This window comes from Polypterus senegalus, chromosome 4 (assembly GCF_016835505.1).
Source record: "Polypterus senegalus isolate Bchr_013 chromosome 4, ASM1683550v1, whole genome shotgun sequence".
Lineage (NCBI taxonomy): Eukaryota > Metazoa > Chordata > Cladistia > Polypteriformes > Polypteridae > Polypterus > Polypterus senegalus.
This window is the reverse complement of record NC_053157.1, coordinates 242,802,993-242,822,124: the sequence shown is the minus strand read 5'-3', so window position 1 is coordinate 242,822,124 and position 19,132 is coordinate 242,802,993. Positions and strand designations below refer to the sequence as shown.

The following is a 19,132-nucleotide window of genomic DNA, read 5'->3' as shown; positions in this document are numbered from 1 at the left end:
CACGTTAAATGCTTTGTTTTGTATTTGATCTTCAATGTGCTCTATGTGTGTGAATGACTACGTGCTTCCGTTCTTTCTCCGACAGGACACAGAATCCATTACATTCGTGATATTACAGCTCTCTGAATAATTAAAATATTGAGATGTATATGTGATATCATTTTCATTGTGATTGGAATGAAAGCATGTTATTAAGAACACGATGGTGCAGTGATTGTTCGTGTCTCATACAAGATGCTGCTGCGCCATGCGCCACCTTCGATGAAATAATTTATTGTAGCAGTACTGTCTCCTTCAAACCTACTAACCACAAATTCCTGTCCTTACTTTTCTTTCCCCAAATACCCAATCGCCACACAATCAGCTCTGTAATAGACGATAAGCCATCTGTAAGCTTACAATGATGATTCTTCAAAACTTTTAAGGGACATAGAATAATTAAACACATACTCTGAAGATATTTCAATCTGTCTATGCTTCCAGTGTCGCGCCAGCCTCAGCAAATATACAGCGCGAGGCAGGAACAATAGGTGAGTTTGCTAGCGCTGCGGCACCGTGTCCTCAAATGTTTAATAATTAACAATACAGATTATTTAAATTAAGTTAGTTTTATCTGTATAATATAATCAACATATTTTGCTGCATTTCATCTCAAAAATGATATCGTCATCATATGTAAATACGCCTTTATAAAGTGGCACGGGTTGTGCAATAGTAGCAGTGCAAGTTTACAGTGAGGAGATTGTACTTATAAGTACAAACAGTTCTACAAGGAGCAATGGATTGACTGTGTTTATAGTTCTTGGGATGAAACTGTTTCTGAACCGCGAGGTCCGTACAGGAAAGGCTTTGAAATGTTTTGCCGTGGCTGAGGCAGCGTGTGCTGTATCCTGATAATTCTCTTTCCGATCAGCTGCTGCTGTGATTCCCCACTCAGATACAGTGATATAAATACTCAGAGTGGCGCAGTGAGAGTAATATGGAAAAAGATGATCCGCTGTGGCAACCCTTAAAGGGAGCAGCTGAAAGAAGAAAAAGAAGATGGTGCAGTGAGAGTAACACCACTAAAGCAGTTATGGTATTTGGAATACTATGGCTATTCCCTAGGCCATTATATTGTTACAGGTTAAGTACAATCAGATGCATTACACTAATAAACAATATGCGGTTAGTTTCAGTATATTTATAAAGCCGCGTCAGGAATGTGGTTCTAAGAAATAAAGGGTAACCACACAGGAACAGTAGCACTGCTTTGACACTGGGTGCCGCCAGTCTGCAAAACCGAGCAGAGAACTTACGTACGACAGGGGATGAGGTACCGTGGAAAAGTGCGTGGCCTTACTCCAAGTGTAGGTTTTATACATCGTGATTTGAATGTGGAAACATTCTTACGTAACATTTCTGTGCGTACACACCATGTATACATGAGGCCCCTGCTGTCTGAGAAAAGCTTGCAACAGTCAAAAGAGTGTTGTTTCAAACCAGAATTAATTATTTTATGATTGTGAAGAGAACTATTATAGGAGAAACACATTCCAAATTCAGTACAACCGTAAGGCTTCTCTCCAAAATAACGTGAGAATTGTTTGCCACATTCCAAGCAATGGTGAGGTTTCTCTCTGGAGTGAAGACTGATGTGACTCTGTAGGGTGCTTTGTTGTGAGAACTGTTTATCACATTCAGGACAACAATAAGGGTTCTCACAAGTGTGAGTTCAGATGTGGGACTGAAGTACACTTAAATCTAAGAATCGTTTCCCCCATTCAGAACAGTAGAAATATTTTTTCCAGTATGAATTTTGCTGTGTCTATGAAGACTTATCTTGTTTGCATAACATTTGCCACATTCAGAACAGACATACTGTATTTGTATTTTTTCTTCAGTGTGAGATTGTGTGTGTACTCGAAAACACTTACTGTTGAAAAACCTTTTTCCACATTGAGAACAGCAATATGGCTTCTCTCCAGTATCAATTTCTGTGTGCCTTTGAAAACTGAGTTTGTCAGAATATTGTTTTCCACATTCTGGACAACAATAAGGTTTTTCTCCTGTGTGGCTTCTTCTGTGCCTCTGAAGATGGTTTCTACTGGAGAACGACTTACCACACTCTGAACAGCAATGAGGTTTTTCTCCTGTGTGGATTCTTCTGTGCCTCTGAAGACTTCTTATCATTGAGAACATCTTACCACAGTCTGAACAGCAATGAGGTTTTTCTCCTGTATGGATTCTTCTGTGCCTCTGAAGATTGCTTATACGTAAGAATGACTTACCACAGTCTGAACAGCAATGAGGTTTTTCTCCTGTGTGGATTCTTCTGTGCGTTTGAAGATGGCTTTTCCTTGAGAACGACTTTCCACATTCACGACAACAATGTGGTTTTTCTCCTGTGTGGATTCTTCTGTGATGCTGAAGATGGCTTCTGCTTGAGAACGACTTTTCACATTCACGACAAGAATATGTTTTTTTTCCCACTATGAATCTTCATATGCTCATTAAGGTCACTTTTTTGTGTGAATTGTTTGCTACATTCCAAACATTTTTCTCCAGTATGAATTTGTATTTCTTTCTCCACTTGTTGTCTATCAGTTTTGATGGCTTCTGTCTCTGTTACTCCAGTAGCAGGGAAAGAACTGTACTGCAAAATGGCTGCTGTCTGGTTCTCTGATCCTCTTGCTGATTTCTTCATACCTTTCTCTTTGTATTGAAGAGAGGGCTGACCAAATGAAGGTGGAGATAAGCTGCCATTCCTCTGTAAATCTGAAAGAGCACAAACATTTTAACTATTGTTTTCTTACTGGATACCTTTATCCAAGGTAACTCACAACATTTGAGACACAATTGGTTACATTTCTCTTGTTTTTCAACAGGAGAACAGGCAGGTCACATGGTGTCAATAGTTGAATTTGAACCTGCAACTTCATTGGTTTGATGTCTAAATTCCTAACCACTACCCGCCTTTAAAATAAATGAAACAGTACAAGTGGTGGCACACTGGTTGGTATTCCATCCTCACACTGAGTTGCCATTTATGGTCTGGCCACTCCGTGTGTGGTCTTTACATGTTCTGCTGCTGTCTGTTCAACTTCTCCACCTTTCTCTCATATGTGAAAGACAGGCCTGATCTGAGCAATTGATCACAAATTGAAATCAGCCAATTTTCACTCCAAATGACTTGACCGATGATCAGCAAATTAGCTGATCTTAACATCTGATCTTGAATGATAAAAAGCATGCAAGACAAAGTTCCAATATGACCAAAATACAAAAACATGTGCATGCCAGTCTAACAGTTTTATTACCGTCCTACAAGAGATAAGAAATTTGTGGTTTGTAATACACTGCTCACAAAAATTAAAGGAACACTTTTTTTATTGGGCCTGGCATGAAATCAATTAAACCTGTCTGATAATTTTCTGGTTGGTTAAGCAGCTGAGGTCATTGTTAATCACTTTCAGCTGTTTTGGTGTTCATGGACTTAACGACAGGTGCACTAAAGTGGCAACAATTAGAAAACCCTCAAAACAGGACTGGTTTTACATGTGGAGGTAATTTCAAGTTTCTCCCTCTTGATCTTTTTTGGCTGGTTTTCCACTCGTGCTAGTTTTGGCTTGAGTAATCATCTCTACTGGCAGTATGAGGCGATTCCTTAACCCTACAGAAGTTGCACAGGTTGTCCAACTTCTCCAGGAAGGCACATCCACACGTGCTGCAGCAATAAGGTTTAATGTGTCTCCCAGCACAATCTCCAGAACATGGTGGAGATTTCAGGAGACTGGCTGTTATTCTCCGAGAGCTGGACAGGGCCGTAGAAGGTCCTCAACCCATCAGCAAGACCGATACCTGCTCCTTTGTGCAAGGCGGAACAGGCTGAGCACTGCTCGTGCCCTACAGAATGACCTCCAGAGGGCCACTGGTGTGAATGTCTCTACCCAAACAATCAGGAACAGACTTCATGAAGATGGCCTGAGGGCCCGACGTCCTGTAGTGGGCCCTGTGCTCACTGCCCAGCACCGTGGAGCTCGACTGGCATTTGCTCAAGAACACCAGAATTGGCAAGTCCGCCACTGGCCCTGTACTTTTTACAGACGAGAGCAGGTTCACCCTGAGCAGCTGTGATAGACGTGAAAGAGTCTGGAGAAGACAAGGAGAATGATATGCTGCCTGCAACGTCGTTCAACATGACAGGTTTGGTGGTGGGTCAGTGATGGTCTGGGGAGGCATATCCATGGTGGGACGTACAGACATCTACTGCGTAGGAAATGGTGCTCTGACTGCCATAAGGTATCGAGATGAAATCCTTGAACCCATTGTCAGACCCTACACTGGTGCAGTAGGTCCTGGTTTCCTCCTAATGCACGACAAGGCCCGGCCTCATGTGGCAAGAGTATGCAGGCAGTACCTGGAGGATGAAGGAATTGAAACAATTGAATGGCCTTCACGATCCCCTGACTTAAACCCAATAGAACATCTGTGAGACATTATGTTTCGGTCCATTAGGCGCTGCCAGGTTGCTCCTCAGACTGTACAACAGCTCAGGGATGCCCTCATACAGATCTGGGAGGAAATGCCACAAGACACCATCCGTCGTCTCATTAGGAGCATGCCCCGATGTTGTCAAGCATGCATACAAGCTCGTGGGGGCCACACAAGATACTGAAAAGCATTTTGAGTAGCAGAAATTAAGTTTTTGAAAAAATGGACTAGCCTGCCACATCTTCATTTCACTCTGATTTTAGGGTGTCTACACAATTGAGCCCTCTGTAGGCAGAAAACTTTTATTTCCATTAAAAGACTTGGCATCCTTTTGTTCCTAAGACATTGCCCTGTCGTTATTTGTATAGATATCCAACTTCATATTGAGATCTGATGTATCTAATGTGTTTCTTTAAAGTGTTCCTTTAATTTTTGTGAGCAGAGTATATGTGCAAAAAGAAGTCAGTGATGGAAGATTCTCTGCTAACACTTTCAACAATACAAACCTTATTCAGCATCTGAGAAGTCAACACAAAAGGGACTGGTTCAAAGGCTCAGGTGACCAGCAAGCTTAGTCTAGCTCAGTCGCCTACTCTCACTAGGCCTTCAATAATGGCAGCACTTAGAAAACTCAACCTTATAATACTGACAGCAAGAACGCCAAAGACTTACTGGGACAGGAAAAACAGTGAAATTTGTAAGCCTGGACAATCAGCCACTTTCAGTTCTGGAAGATGTAACCTTCTACAGTAGATCATTTGGATCCACGATTCCAGCTGCCAGTAAGTGTTTGATGACTGATTTATTTGTATAATTTACCAGGCATTAGAGGTTTTGACTAAAATACCTTTTGTTAGTCTTTCTGTGAATGTGTAGGTAGATGGGAGGAAAGGATTGCAGAATTTTACTGAGCTGGTACATAAATATAAATCGTTATCAAGTGGACACCGATTAGTTAGAAATTGTAATCAGCCCTCTTATTTGCTTGTTGGGTAGAATGGTGCGAGCCTAGTTTCTAGACCTAAATAAAATAATACTAATTACGCATAAGAAGCATTGAGTGTGAATAGTCACTATACAGTTGCGAGTTTTGTAACAGATATTATTATCATAATGATTTTTTTACCTAGATTAAACAATGGTACAAGGACACATATTTCACAGATGATTGCAAATCTCAAACACAAACTGCTTAGTGCCAGAGTCTCGACCACACAGATGCACTCAGAGCGACAGACGACAGCGGAGAGATCCAAAGAAACTCCCTGCCAACAGAACTGCAGAATGCATGAAGAAATTGTCAATAAAAATAAAAATGATATTTGAATCAGCAGCATCAGAGATGAATCTTTATCTCTGTGAACCTTATACCACAAGAGATGCTGGGCCATTGACTTTCTGAAGGACCAATAAAAGTCATCGTCCTACCTGTGCCCTCCTTATACAAGTGGGGACAGCGAGGGTCTGTTCAGTATGGCAACACATGTCTTGGATGACAGGAGGACCAGACTGTCCTCAGAACATGCAGAGATGCTTATATTCTTAACGAGCAGAATACCCGCTGTGGTGTGTAAAAGAAGTTTTGAAAAAGAAAAGGAAAAATTTTAAAAATAATGTAACATGATTGTTAATGCAATTGTTTTGTCATTGATATGAGTGTTGCTGTCAAATACATACATACATACATATATACACACACACATATACTATGGGGTGCCAAACAGGCAAATACATTGATTTTCTGAATATATAAAGTCGGCGTCAGAATATATAAAGTCAAAACTTGAATATATAAAGTCAGCGCTGGAATATATAAAGTCAAAACCTGAATATATAAAGTCAACATCGGAGTATATAAACTCATTCCTGAATATATAAAGTTAAAGTCAAAATACATTGATTGAAATTAATCTGAACTGAACTAAGTTAACAAAAACGTATTTAGAAAAATAAATTAAAAAAAACACTGTTCGGTTAATGTTTTGAAAATGATGCATGTGCCCTGCCCAGGATTGGTTCCTGCCTTGCGCCCAGTGTTGGCTGGGTTGGCTCCAGCAGACCCCCATGACCCTGTGGTTCGATTCAACGGGTTGGGAAATGGATGGATATTCCAGCGCTGACTTTGTATATTGAAGTTTTGACTTTATATATTCTAGCGCTTACTTTATATATTCCGAAATATTCCAACGCCATCTTTATATACTCAGGTTTTGACTTTATATATTTGGGAATGACTTTATATATTCCAGTGCTGACTTTATATATTCAAGTTTTGACTTTATTTATTCCGACAGTGACTTTATATAATGAAGTTTTGACTTTATATATTCGGGAATGACTTTATATATAAAAGTTTTGACTTTATATAGTTAAATTTAGTCATTATTGCATAACGTTTTCTTTACCATAGAAATTTAAAGACTAAATTCAACTTCCATTCCTACCAAAGATATCTCTGACAAATAAATAGAACCTACTTAAATCCAAATTCGAGCTATTGAGCTGTCGCCTGCCTGCCTGAATAAGTCACCATCGCTTCACTCTTACTTTTTTACCGTTCATTTAATCATGGCTAGTGGCGGAAAATTTATAAAATGGAAGGATCACATGGAGTATGGCTTTACCAAAGCAATTATTGATGGCGAATCGATTATTCATAAAGATTCAATTGGTGATCTGATTTTCTGTGTTAACCTCATATTTTTTCATACTTCTTCTCAAACCAAGAGGGTGCAAGGGTAAAATGAATCGGGAAGCGCTGATCAATGTAATTAGTGTACCAGGAAATCATACATTGACAGAAGTTCCCCTTTGCTTGGAATTGAAAGTGTGATTAAATGCATTATTTTTAATCGTTATGGAGCACATGCATCGAAGCTTCTCAGCTGTGCTTGTGCTAAGAAAAGGAAATATTTTAAAAATAACCTAACACGATTGTCAATGTAACCTTTTGTAAGTAGTGCCTGGAGGATTCAGTGTGGAGAAACTCTAGAGACAGCGTGTGTATTAACTTGTGGATTTTTCTATGAGTATTTGGTAGCAGCGTCACAAAGTCACTTTCGTAACACTGTGTTAGCTGCGGAGCTCAGCTCAGAGCGAAATGAGGTGAATGGGAGGGGAGATGATGACGTGACACCCCCACCCGCCTTAACTGTCAATCCCCAACAAACACAGTCTCTCGAAATTTGCATAAGCACAGCCCTTCACCTGCAATTTTAACTTAGTTACAAAGTGATCAAAACTCTCGTTTATATCCTGCGTCCTCTCATTAAACTTGTATCCCGCATTACCCGTGGGCATGACAAACACCAGCGGCAGCGTGTCTATGAACAATTTAAACTTTAGGTTTACACCGTGCTTTGTTTCCGAAGTAGCAGCACTCATGAATATGGTTGTATAGGTCAATCGCTCGCTTCTTATTGTTTCGCTGCCTTCTCAATTATATAATGCATGTTTTCTTCAGCGCTTTTTGGAGCTCTTCCTGGTTGTCTACGTACTGCGTTGACAGTCAGTTCACGTGATTACATGGGAGGTGTGATGATGTCACACGAAACACCACCCCCCACAGCTTTAGAGCTTAACTCCATTACAGTATATGGAGAAAAATAGCTTCCAGTTATGACCATTACGCGTAGATTTTCGAAATTAAACCTGCCCAACTTTTGTAAGGAAGCTGTTAAGGAATGAGCCTGCCAAATTTCAGCCTTCTACCTACATGGGAAGTTGGAGAATTAGTGATGAGTGAGTCAGTCAGTCAGGGCTTTGCCTTTTATTAGTATAGATAAGAACCTGAAGCGTTTACCAAGACGGTCTCATTTTCTTCTTGTTGTAGTCAATGACAACAAATATCTAATTGAACATTTTATTTGATTAGAAATGTGGAGTATGATTGAGACATGCCATTTGTTTTGCTTAGCTTGTATTTGTTCCATTATGTATGCATTATGGGTAAAAGTTCTTTGTGTATGCTGTATGCCGGAGCACTTTATTATGGAATGTGAAGTTTATGCATGGCTAAAAATATATTTATTATTATGAAGAAAAAAAGAAAACTAGTATTATTATTGATATCAGCAGATCCTAATGGAATGGAATGGAAGGGAGATCAATAAAAGCTCTAAAGACTCCTACCCAATAGTGTGTCTGGATTTGTTATTTCTCTTCTTAATTGTAATGAATGTAATGATATTTACATCCTCTAGAACGTAATCTGGACTAAAAAATAAACATTCAAATATACCCGCCTGTGTTAGGGGACACAGTGTTTAGCACAGCTGCTTTATTGTTCAGGTGTCTTGGGGTCAAATCCTGCCCACAGTTGATCTACACAGGGGCTCTGAATGGCGTTTCTGGTTATTCTGGTTCTTCCCCTCATCCCCAAAAACATGCAGGTGAAATGGAGTGGTGACTCCAAATTGTCCCAATGTGACTGTGGGAGACAGAAGGGACCAAGACCATCTCCAAGTGAAGATTTCACACCACTGCCAACTTGTCCAGGCCATGCTGCTGCAGCAAATTCAGGCTGAGAGCAGAACACAAGATGCTGAAAGAAGACTCCGAGACCTCCTGAATGTCATCGTGGCTCGTACAGGTAGCTCTTGTCACTGTTAACATCAAAGTGTACGAGATTACCATTAGAAAGATGAGGAAAATATTAAGTGTGCGTTGGCTTGAGCAAATTCACTCTTATTTAGTGCACGGTGTGAGGATTTTATTCCTAATTATTTCTTTTTGTGGACATTTCTACCTTAACTGCCAAACAATTTATGAAATATACAGTACATGTCTTTAAGAAAATATGACTTTTGATGTCTCATTGAACGTAATACACTGTTGGCCTAACATACGTCACAGCTTGAGTCAAAGCTTCATGATGTTCAAGTCATGCGCTCAACACTTTAGATTTTTCCTTATTCACTCAAGTTTTTCTAATTTATCATTTATTAGGTAACCTATTATTTGTTATTGTTCACCCGAGCAGGTGGTCTTTATCCAAGCTCAATTAACTGTGTTTTCCACTGATTTAAATCTTCTAAAAACACCAAAGCGCCCACCATTAGAATTTATAAACACTCTCTTTCTTTTATATTTAATCACATTACTCACTTATTCCAACACTCCCAGGTGACTCTTCCCCTTCTCTCCCATTTCCCTCTGTGATTTTCACTTCAGACTCTGATAACTCTGCTTTGAGCTCCACAGAATTCTCCTGCATAGCCAATCGTCCCGTATTACTGGACCAGGACTGTAAACCAGATGGAGATACTTCACAGGCCTCGCGCTTGAAAATATCCTCAGTTTCATGCTTTTGAAGTTCAAGACCACCTGAAAAATAATTCAAATCCTCAGCTTTAATGGCAGCAGTCACCTGCTTGCACTCCTCCTCCTCTTTAAAATCTGAAATCCTTTCTTCGTGATGCTCCAGCTTCACACACACATCCTTGGGTGTGAGCCACTCACAGTCCTCTTCTTTAATGTCCACCTTTCTTTCATCCACGCCATCTTCTTTGGCAGAGGCCATGCTCTGTGGGAAACTCTTCTCTCTCTTTAAGCGTCTGCCCTTCTCTTCTCAGATTCAGTTCTCACATGGACAGCCCTGGGCTGGAGGCCATTAGACACCTCAGTGTATGGCCATGTGAAATGGGAAAGCCCTGTGAAAATAAAACTGGTAGAATTAACTCCATAAAGTGATTAAAGTGCATTGCAGGCCTTCATTAAAGGAGATTTGCATACATTTCAGTCCCACCATGTAGATATGACAACACTTTATCTGCACGGCACCATCATGTTTGGACACAGCAATGGCAGGTCTGTTAAAGCCTTCATATTTAGGGCTTTGTTGGATATCCTCACTGGACTTGAACTGCGCATCGGGCACTTCATTCTGTTAAGTTGTTATATTCTACAGTATATCTTATATATGTGCTCCTATTTGTGGGATTATGGGACTGCATCCCGACTGGGAATAGCACATTCGGGGTTTGAGGAGAGAGTGTTTGTAGGAGGTTACTCATGATGGGTGTGTTTTATGGGAGAGAAGAGTCAAAAGTGTGTGGCTAACATCAAAGGTGATGTGTTGTTATTTAAAACTAGAATTACCAGAGCCTACAATAAAACTTATAGATCCATCCCACCTTAAATTGCATCGCACCTCACCTTTCCATCAGCGTCTTTTGTCCTTTAAATGTGTTGATAAGCAGCAAGCAGCCTGCTATCACATCCCCCAACCACCGCACAGTTTTCTCAGCTCAAGTCTGTTTACCTGCATGTCAGTTGTTTAGAGTTGTATAGAGTAAGAAGTCAAGCAAAATGACATATATAAATACTAGATCGTTATTTGGAACCCATGCATTTCATGCTTGTTATGTGTCTACAACAATCTATATTAACACATCCTTAAAACAGAAATGTTTTTCATGTTTTAGTAATAATTGACAAAATGTAGACACGACATGTTTAATGTGTGAAGCCTGAAGTCCAAATATCCACACCACTTTGATACGATCGCTTCGGTGGCGCAACAGTAACAACCGTTGATTGGTAATCCAAACTTCACGGGTTAGATCCTGGACGACTCCATTTTTAGACGTGAGGTGCTCTTATTCTTACTATCTTAGAATAAAAACATACATTTGATTTGATTCTATAACAGTGTGTGTAAATTTATGATAATTGTAAAGGTTAGCTTTGTTTTTTTTTTTTATTCAGTTTTATTCTCTCAGTCACATTCACGATCCCACCCACACCCCACCATCCCCATTTGACTATGCTGTTTTCACATAAAGATGCGCTATAACAGAGGTGAACTCAGATGATGACGGTTCTACTTCAGAGAAGGAATGCACGTCGCACTTTTGCCGTCGCTGTACTTTGAATATGTACACAGCAAGCTCTGCAGTCTAGTTGTGACTTTACGCTGTAGGAAGTACGTAAATAAATCAGGATAAATAGATATATAACATTCGATCTGGCTCTTATGTACAAAGTGCAGAGACGGCAGCTTCCACCTGCAGCTATAGACTCTTCAGTATGCAAGCGACTCTCCACGCTAGACGGTGGATGGTGCTTGTGCTCAAAACATTAACATTTATATGTTACTTACATAAAAGCCAGATTGAATGTTATTTAATTTTGATTTACTAACTTACTTCCTACAACGTAAAGTCACAAGTAGACTGCAGAGCTTCCTGTGTTTGATCGACATGGGCATGCTCAAAAAATACATAAGTAATGCTGTGAAAAGTGCACGGTGACACTTCAGTTTGCAAGCTATGGTACGAGAATGCAGTCAGACTCTTTTTTGGGCACAGACACTGTCTGCAGTTTTATTCTTGAATAGAAGCGCACTTGTTCTGTTATATTTATACATTTTGTGAAAAGTGCTTGATATTTGGACTTCAGGCTTCACACATTTAACACGTCATGTCTACATTTTGTCAATTATTACTAAAACATGAAAAACGTTAGTTTTAACGATGCATTTATATAATTTGTTGTAGACACGGAACACACATGAAATGCAAGTATTTCCATTATTTATATAGTATTTCTAAAAGGTGTCATTTTGCTTGACTTCTCACTCTATATAACTCTAAGCAACTGACACGCAGGTAAACAGATTTGACTTGAGAAAACTGTGTGGCGGTGGGGGGGTGTGATAGCAGGCTGCTTGCTGCTTAGACACATTTACAGGACAAAAGACACTGATAGAGAGGTGCGAAGCGATTTAAGGTGGGACGGATTTACAGGTTTTTTTGTAGGTTCTGGTAATTCTAGTGTTAAGTTTAACATTCGTAATAGAGGATGGCTGCTAATTATAGAATCCTGCCTGCATGTGACACGAGAAAGGCATATAAGAGCTGGAAAAATGGAGATTTAATATGGACACGGGTTATTGAGCTTAGAAATAAAAAACACGCACTTGGTGTTGGACTGTCGCTTACAGGGACAGCATTGAAATATCAATTTGAGCAGAAGACCTTAACAAAGATAAAAGTGTGTCTATTCTGATAGAAAGGATTGATGTCGTGTTTAACACTAGAATTGTCAGAGCCTACGAGAAAACTCGTAAATCTGACCCCCTTGTTTGATTATCTGGGAGTGAACCGCTGGAGTTTTAGAGTGGAAATAATAGATCGTTATTTGGAACACATGCATTTCATGCGTGTTCCGTTTCTACAGTAATCTGTGTAAACACATTGTTAAAGCAGAAACTTTTTCATATTTTAGTAATAAATGTTACAAAATGTAGGCATAAACAATACAATTTGTGAAGCATGAAGTCCAAAGATCAAATAAACACTTTCACAAAACATTTAAGGATGATACAACAGCTTCCGTGGCATAGCGGTAAGATTTGCTGACTTATAATCAAGAGTCCCCGGTCTGATCCTGACTGTCTCCTATATTTACTGTTTTCAGCCGTGAGCTGCTCTTGCTATTAATATTATACAGTACACACATACATTTGGTTTGCGTCTGTAACAGACAGTGTGCATTTGTAGGACTTGTGAAAGTTACCCTTTTTTCACTTTTATTCTCTAAGTCACGATCACGATACATACTAATGGGAGCTGACGCCATTAGTTTTTATTTGAAACTGGGAGTAACTGTAGATGCGAGTGGTGTTTTGAGGCAATGGAACTGGACATTCTCTGATCTGGAGGGATAAAAGCTGACATACAAACGCTGGTGAATATGCCTTCTTTGTATCTCACTGTCACTTTAGTTTTTTCTATTCAGTTTTATTGAGTGTTCCTGCTGCACTGAATAAGCTCACGACTCCAGGTGCATGATGTTGACGCAGCATGGAGAAAAAAAAAAAAAGACAAATATATGGGACATTGGGTATAAATTTATTGTACTTGTATAAGTTAGCCTTTTTCAGTTTTATTCTCTCAATCTCGATCATGCTCTAAACCCAGTCTCCTCATCTGACTCTAAGTAACAGTGCCAGCGTAAATTCACACCTGATTGGCTAACATTTACTCGAGCCGATTAAAATGTAAAGATGTCAGTTTTGGTAAGTTCAAGTCCTTTGAGTATCTCGCCGTTGTTATTCATGGAGATTCTCAAGTTCTAATACTATCCGTGTATAGACCTCCTAAATATAACGCGTCGTTTTTTGAGGAATTCTCTGACTTAATGTCAATTTTAATTACTAATTATGACACACTCCTAATAGTTGGCGACTTTAATTTTCATATAGATAATCAGTGTGATCTAAAAGTAAAAGAATTTATGAACCTCCTGGATTCTTTTGATTTGAGACAACTCATAAATCAGCCTACACATAAAGCAGGTCATACATTAGACTTAGTGATTACTAAAGGACTGAAAGTTGATATAAAACAGATCATTGATATTGGTCTATCAGACCATTTTCTTCTACTTTTTAATATAGAAATAATGATAAAAACACTCATGAGAAGCATATTGTTAAAAACGCTTCTTTGATTCGCAGCAGCTTTAAAACTTACAAACATTTTAAGCAATCAGTCCGTTTATAGTGCCAGCTATAATAGCGAGGACAATGTAAATAGTAAGGTGGAAAGATTTAATTCTAAAGTGAGAGCTGCTGTTGACATAGTTGCACCTGAAAAGACAGTGAAAAAATCTTCTAGCATTGGTATACCATGGAAGACCCAAAGAGTGTCTGATTTAAAGAGAACATGCCGTAGAGCTGAGCGTCAATGGAGGAAGACTAAACTTACTATCCACCACGAAATATTAAAAGTCAAAATAACAGAATACAATAACACTGTCCGTCTTGAGAGACGCTGCTATTTCTACTTCAAGATTATAAATAACAATGCTAGTAATCCTAGAGTCTTATTTTCAACAATTGATCGCCTACTAAACCCAGGTAGCTCAAAGGAATGCCTCCTAAGTGCTTCCAGTGAAACCTGTGAGGCTGTCGCTGTATTTTCAATCAAAAATTAATGATATTAGAAATAACATAGTATATCTCCCCAACACTAAGGATCCCCTAAACCCCAACATCCTGTTATAAACAAATTAAACTCTTTCACTAGGATAGATTTACCTGATTTACAAAAATAATATCTCAATTAAAACCCTCCACCTCGTCCTTGACCCGATACCAACAAGGTTTTTCAAAGAAGTATCAGGCGTGCTAATTGATAATGTTCTTGACATAGTAAATTCGTCACTAGATACTGGGGTCTTCCCAGACTGTCTTAAGACTGCTGTAGTTAAACCCCTACTTAAGAAACATAATCTTGACCCTCGCTCTTGAAAATTTTAGACCCATCTCTAACTTGCCCTTCTTAAGTAAAGTTCTAGAGAAGGCAGTCATTATGCAGTTAAATGACCACCTAAATAAACATGCTATTCTTGATAAATTTCAGTCAGGTTTTAGAACAAATCACAGCACAGAAACTGCACTCGTTAAAGTAGTAAATGACTTGCGGGTAAATGCAGACAGAGGCCATTTATCTGTTCTCATCCTCTTAGATCTGAGTGCTGCATTTGACACCATTGATCACAACATTCTTAGAAATCGCCTTAGTCAATGGGTGGGCCTCTCTGGCAGTGTCTTAAATTGGTTTGAATCCTACCTGACAGGGAGAAAATATTTTGTTAGTTGTGGGAATTACAACTCGAAGACACATGATATCCAATATGGTGTTCCACAAGGCTCTATCCTGGGTCCGCTGTTATTCTCAATCTACATGCTTCCGTTAGGTCAGATTATCTCAGGGCACAACGTGAGCTACCACAGCTATGCTGATGACACACAGCTGTACTTATCAATAGCACCTGATGACCCGATTCTATTGATTCACTAACACAATGTCTGACTAGTATCTCAGAATGGATGAATAGTAATTTTCTCAAGTTAAATAAAGAGAAAACTGAAATTTTAGTGATCAGCAATAATGGATACAATGAGGCTATTAGAAATAAACTGGATACATTAGGATTAAAAGTCAAGACGGAGGTAAAAAGCTTAGGGGTGATTGTTGACTGTAATCTGAATTTTAAATCACATATTAATCAGATCATTAGGACAGCATTTTTCACTTAAGAAACATAAGTAAAGTTAGACCTCTTTATCACTGAAAGATGCTGAGAAATTAGTTCACGCGTTTGTTTTCAGTCGACTAGATTACTGTAACGCACTCCTCTCAGGACTACCCAAAAAGATATAAATCGTTTGCAACTAGTGCAGAATGCAGCTGCTAGAATCCTAACTAGGAAAAGAAAATCAGAACACATTTCTCCAGTTTTGATGTCACTACACTGGTTACCTGTGTCATTCAGAATTGACTTTAAAATTCTGCTTATGGTTTATAAAGCCTTAAATAATCTCGCCCCATCTTATATATCGGAATGTCTGACACCTTATATTCCAAATCGTAACCTCAGATCCTCAAATGAGTGTCTCCTTAGAATTCCAAGAACAAAACTTAAAAGAAGTGGTGAGGCGGCCTTCTGCTGTTATGCACCTAAAATCTGGAATAGCCTGCCAATAGGAATTCGCCAGGCTGATACAGTAGAGCACTTTAAAACACTGCTGAAAACACATTACTTTAACATGGCCTTTTTATAACTTCATTTTAATCGTAATTTAACTTAATCCTGATACTCTGTATGTTCAATTCATCATAACAACTATTCATGGTGGCTCTAAAATCGGTACTGACCCCTACTCTCTTTTCTGTTTCTTTTTCCGGTTTCTTTGTGGTGGTGGCCTGCGCCACCTCCACCTACTCAAAGCTTCATGATGCTCCAACAATGATGGACGGATTAAAAGGAAGAAGTCTACGTGACCATCATCATCATCAAGCCCTTCCGTGAGAACCCTAAATCCAAAGAGGACTGTTTCATTTATGTTAGGTAGAATGCCCAGAGGGGACTGGGCGGTATCATGGTCTGGAATCCCTACAGATTTTATTTTTCTCCAGCCGTCTGGAGTTTTTTTGTTTTTCTGTCCCCCCTGGCCATTGAACCTTACTCTTATTCGATGTTAATGTTGATTTATTTTTTATAATTATGTCTTTCATTTTTCTATTCTTTAATATGTAAAGCACTTTGAGCTACTGTTTGTATGAAAATGTGCTATATAAATAAATGTTGTTGTTGTTGTTGCTGATCTGATGTTGTTCGTTTTCAAATAATATTGCATTGCAAAAGTTTCTGTTTTAACAATGTGTTTGCACAGATTGCTGTAGAAATGGAACACACATGAAATGTGTGTGTTCCAAATAACAATCTATTATTTCCACTCTAAAATTCTAGCAGTTCACTCCCAGATAATCAAGCAAGGCATGAGCTGGGAGAACTTAGTGAATATTCTGCAACGGTGGGGAGATGGAATAGCCGGCTGCTTACCGCTTGTCTTAATCAGCACATTTACAGGACAAAACGCGCTGACGGAGAGGTGTGAACGGATTTAAGGTGGGAAGGATTTATGAGTTTTGTCGTAGGCTCTGGCAATTCTAGTGTTAAAGGAAGAAAAGGATCGTATCTATGAAACATATTCAGATTTTACAGAGTTAAAAGGGCAAGTGCAGTTTCTATGGTGGATTAGATCATTAATTTGGAGCAAAGATACTGCTGATGGGTAATTCCACGTCAAATCATCACACTTTTGGACCTCATCATCACAGATTTAAAAAAAAAAACTTTTCTGGAAATGTTCATGACATACTAAGGTAGTGTTAGTAAAAAAAAAAAAAATTGGCCAGTTTTAAAATATATATATATATATATATATATATATATATATATATATATTTGGCTATTCAAGTTTAAATTTTATAATCACTCATAACATGGGCATTTTGGGCATAGCATAGTATTTTCACAAACTGTGAAGTTGGAAAAGAGCATTAAAATGATATGAGAACCATTTCTGTGCAACTTATATTTAGGGAGAAATAGCCAGTCAAAGTTCTAATCCAGCACAGCGTTCAAACTTTGTGATGTTAAACCTCCTTATTATTGTTGATCCAAGACACGTGCAATTTCAGTTCCATGGGTCACTCAGATGACCAAATCAGCAGGCCAAGTCTCATTAAAATCTGTGACAATGAGGTCCATAAGTGTGATGATGTGACATGGAGTGACCTGCATGTGTAGATATAATATGGTTGTCCCTGATGCTGTGTGAGCTTCTAAGCTGTTGGACATGGCGTGTTTAGATACAAACCAAAGGCAGCTGGCATTGACAGCACGAATGGCACTTTTGCTTCAATGGAATTGGCGCTAATGAGAATTATTGCAGTCAAGTCTGGTAAGAATGGGCATTACTGTCACACTTTAAACTTATATTCATCCACCTACTGAGGTTAAAAGTGCAGGAAAACTGGAGGCTCAGGAATGTTTGTGTGGTCTCACAGTCACAGCACTTCACTGGTACAATAAAGTAAAGGAGATCACGCTGAAGACAGGTGGAGAAGTTTCACAATTAATTCATTTCCAAATGCAGCTATCTAAGAATTTACTTCTCACTGCTGGTTACATTTGTGTCTAATTAAAAATTATAAAAAATTATTTACGATCATCAATGAGCCAAGAACGGTTGTCGAATTTGTCAATAATTGCAATAGAAAATGAAGTACGTAAATTAGACAGGAGTAATATCATCAAAAGGTTTGCCAGTGCAAAGTCTAGAAATGTGCCATCATAAATCGCATTTTTGTAAATATTTTATTATATTGTTAAAACGTGTTTCTGAAATTTTTTCGTATAATGTTTTGTCATATGTATCAACGTTTCTTCATTCTTTTCATTTAAGATTCAGTATTTATTATTATATTTGACTCAATGTCCTGTTGCCTCGGTATAGATTGAATACGAAAATTGAATTGTAAAATGGTAAAGTAGTTTGGAAAACTAGTAGTGATATTTATGAAGGGCGCCAAATCAGTTTCTGCACAAAGGCGTCTTACATATCAAAGGTGGCCCTGATTCGGCTGTATGGTAATTATTTTATGTAGACAGTTCTAATGGTCTGTAAAATGGATGTATTTACTGCATATCATGTAACCAATTAAATTAAATTTAACCGGTATTAACTGTCTTTGACATAGAAAATCATGATTAGTGAATGTCACTGGTTGGCAATGGAGTTCCTTTTGAAAATTAACAATCATTTTCCCAATCACCCCTAATTTCCAAAGCTCTGCACTCGCAGTAAATGCCATCTCTCGGTTTGCCCCCTTATTTGTGAACACTGTGGCCCATTCACAGCCCCCCATGACTGACCCCCTGCTCACCACTTTAAACAATGAGGAGAGATAGTTGAGCTCCAGCCCATAATAGTCGAATTGCGGCTCTGCTGCTTTCACATGTTTTATTTTGATGGCTTCATATGGTCCGACACAAAACAGCCCCGATCGACTTGAGTCCTGTTCTCAATATAACACAACCATCTCCAGTAAGCTAAACAATCAAACTGTACAGAAATACTTAAAATAGTTGTGAAGGATAAAAGACATTAAATAAAACAATACCGTTTCAAATATCACAAAACTGCACTTGTAATGCCATGCCAGCTGTAGATTTAACTGTATCCCTCCAGCAGCACTAGCTTGTGTAATGTTTGTATTTTTATTTCCCATTAAATAAATCAAAGTCTCCTCGTCACACTGAAACCGCACGAGCATCTTTCCTGATGAGAAAATACCAA

The 19,132-nt window shown here is 38.8% G+C and overlaps 1 pseudogene; it reads right to left on the bottom strand.

The window, feature by feature from the left end:
- Window positions 1-1,373: 1,373 nt before the first annotated feature.
- Window positions 1,374-10,059, bottom strand: LOC120528366 (annotated as a pseudogene).
- Between the last annotated feature and the right edge of the window lie 9,073 nt (window positions 10,060-19,132).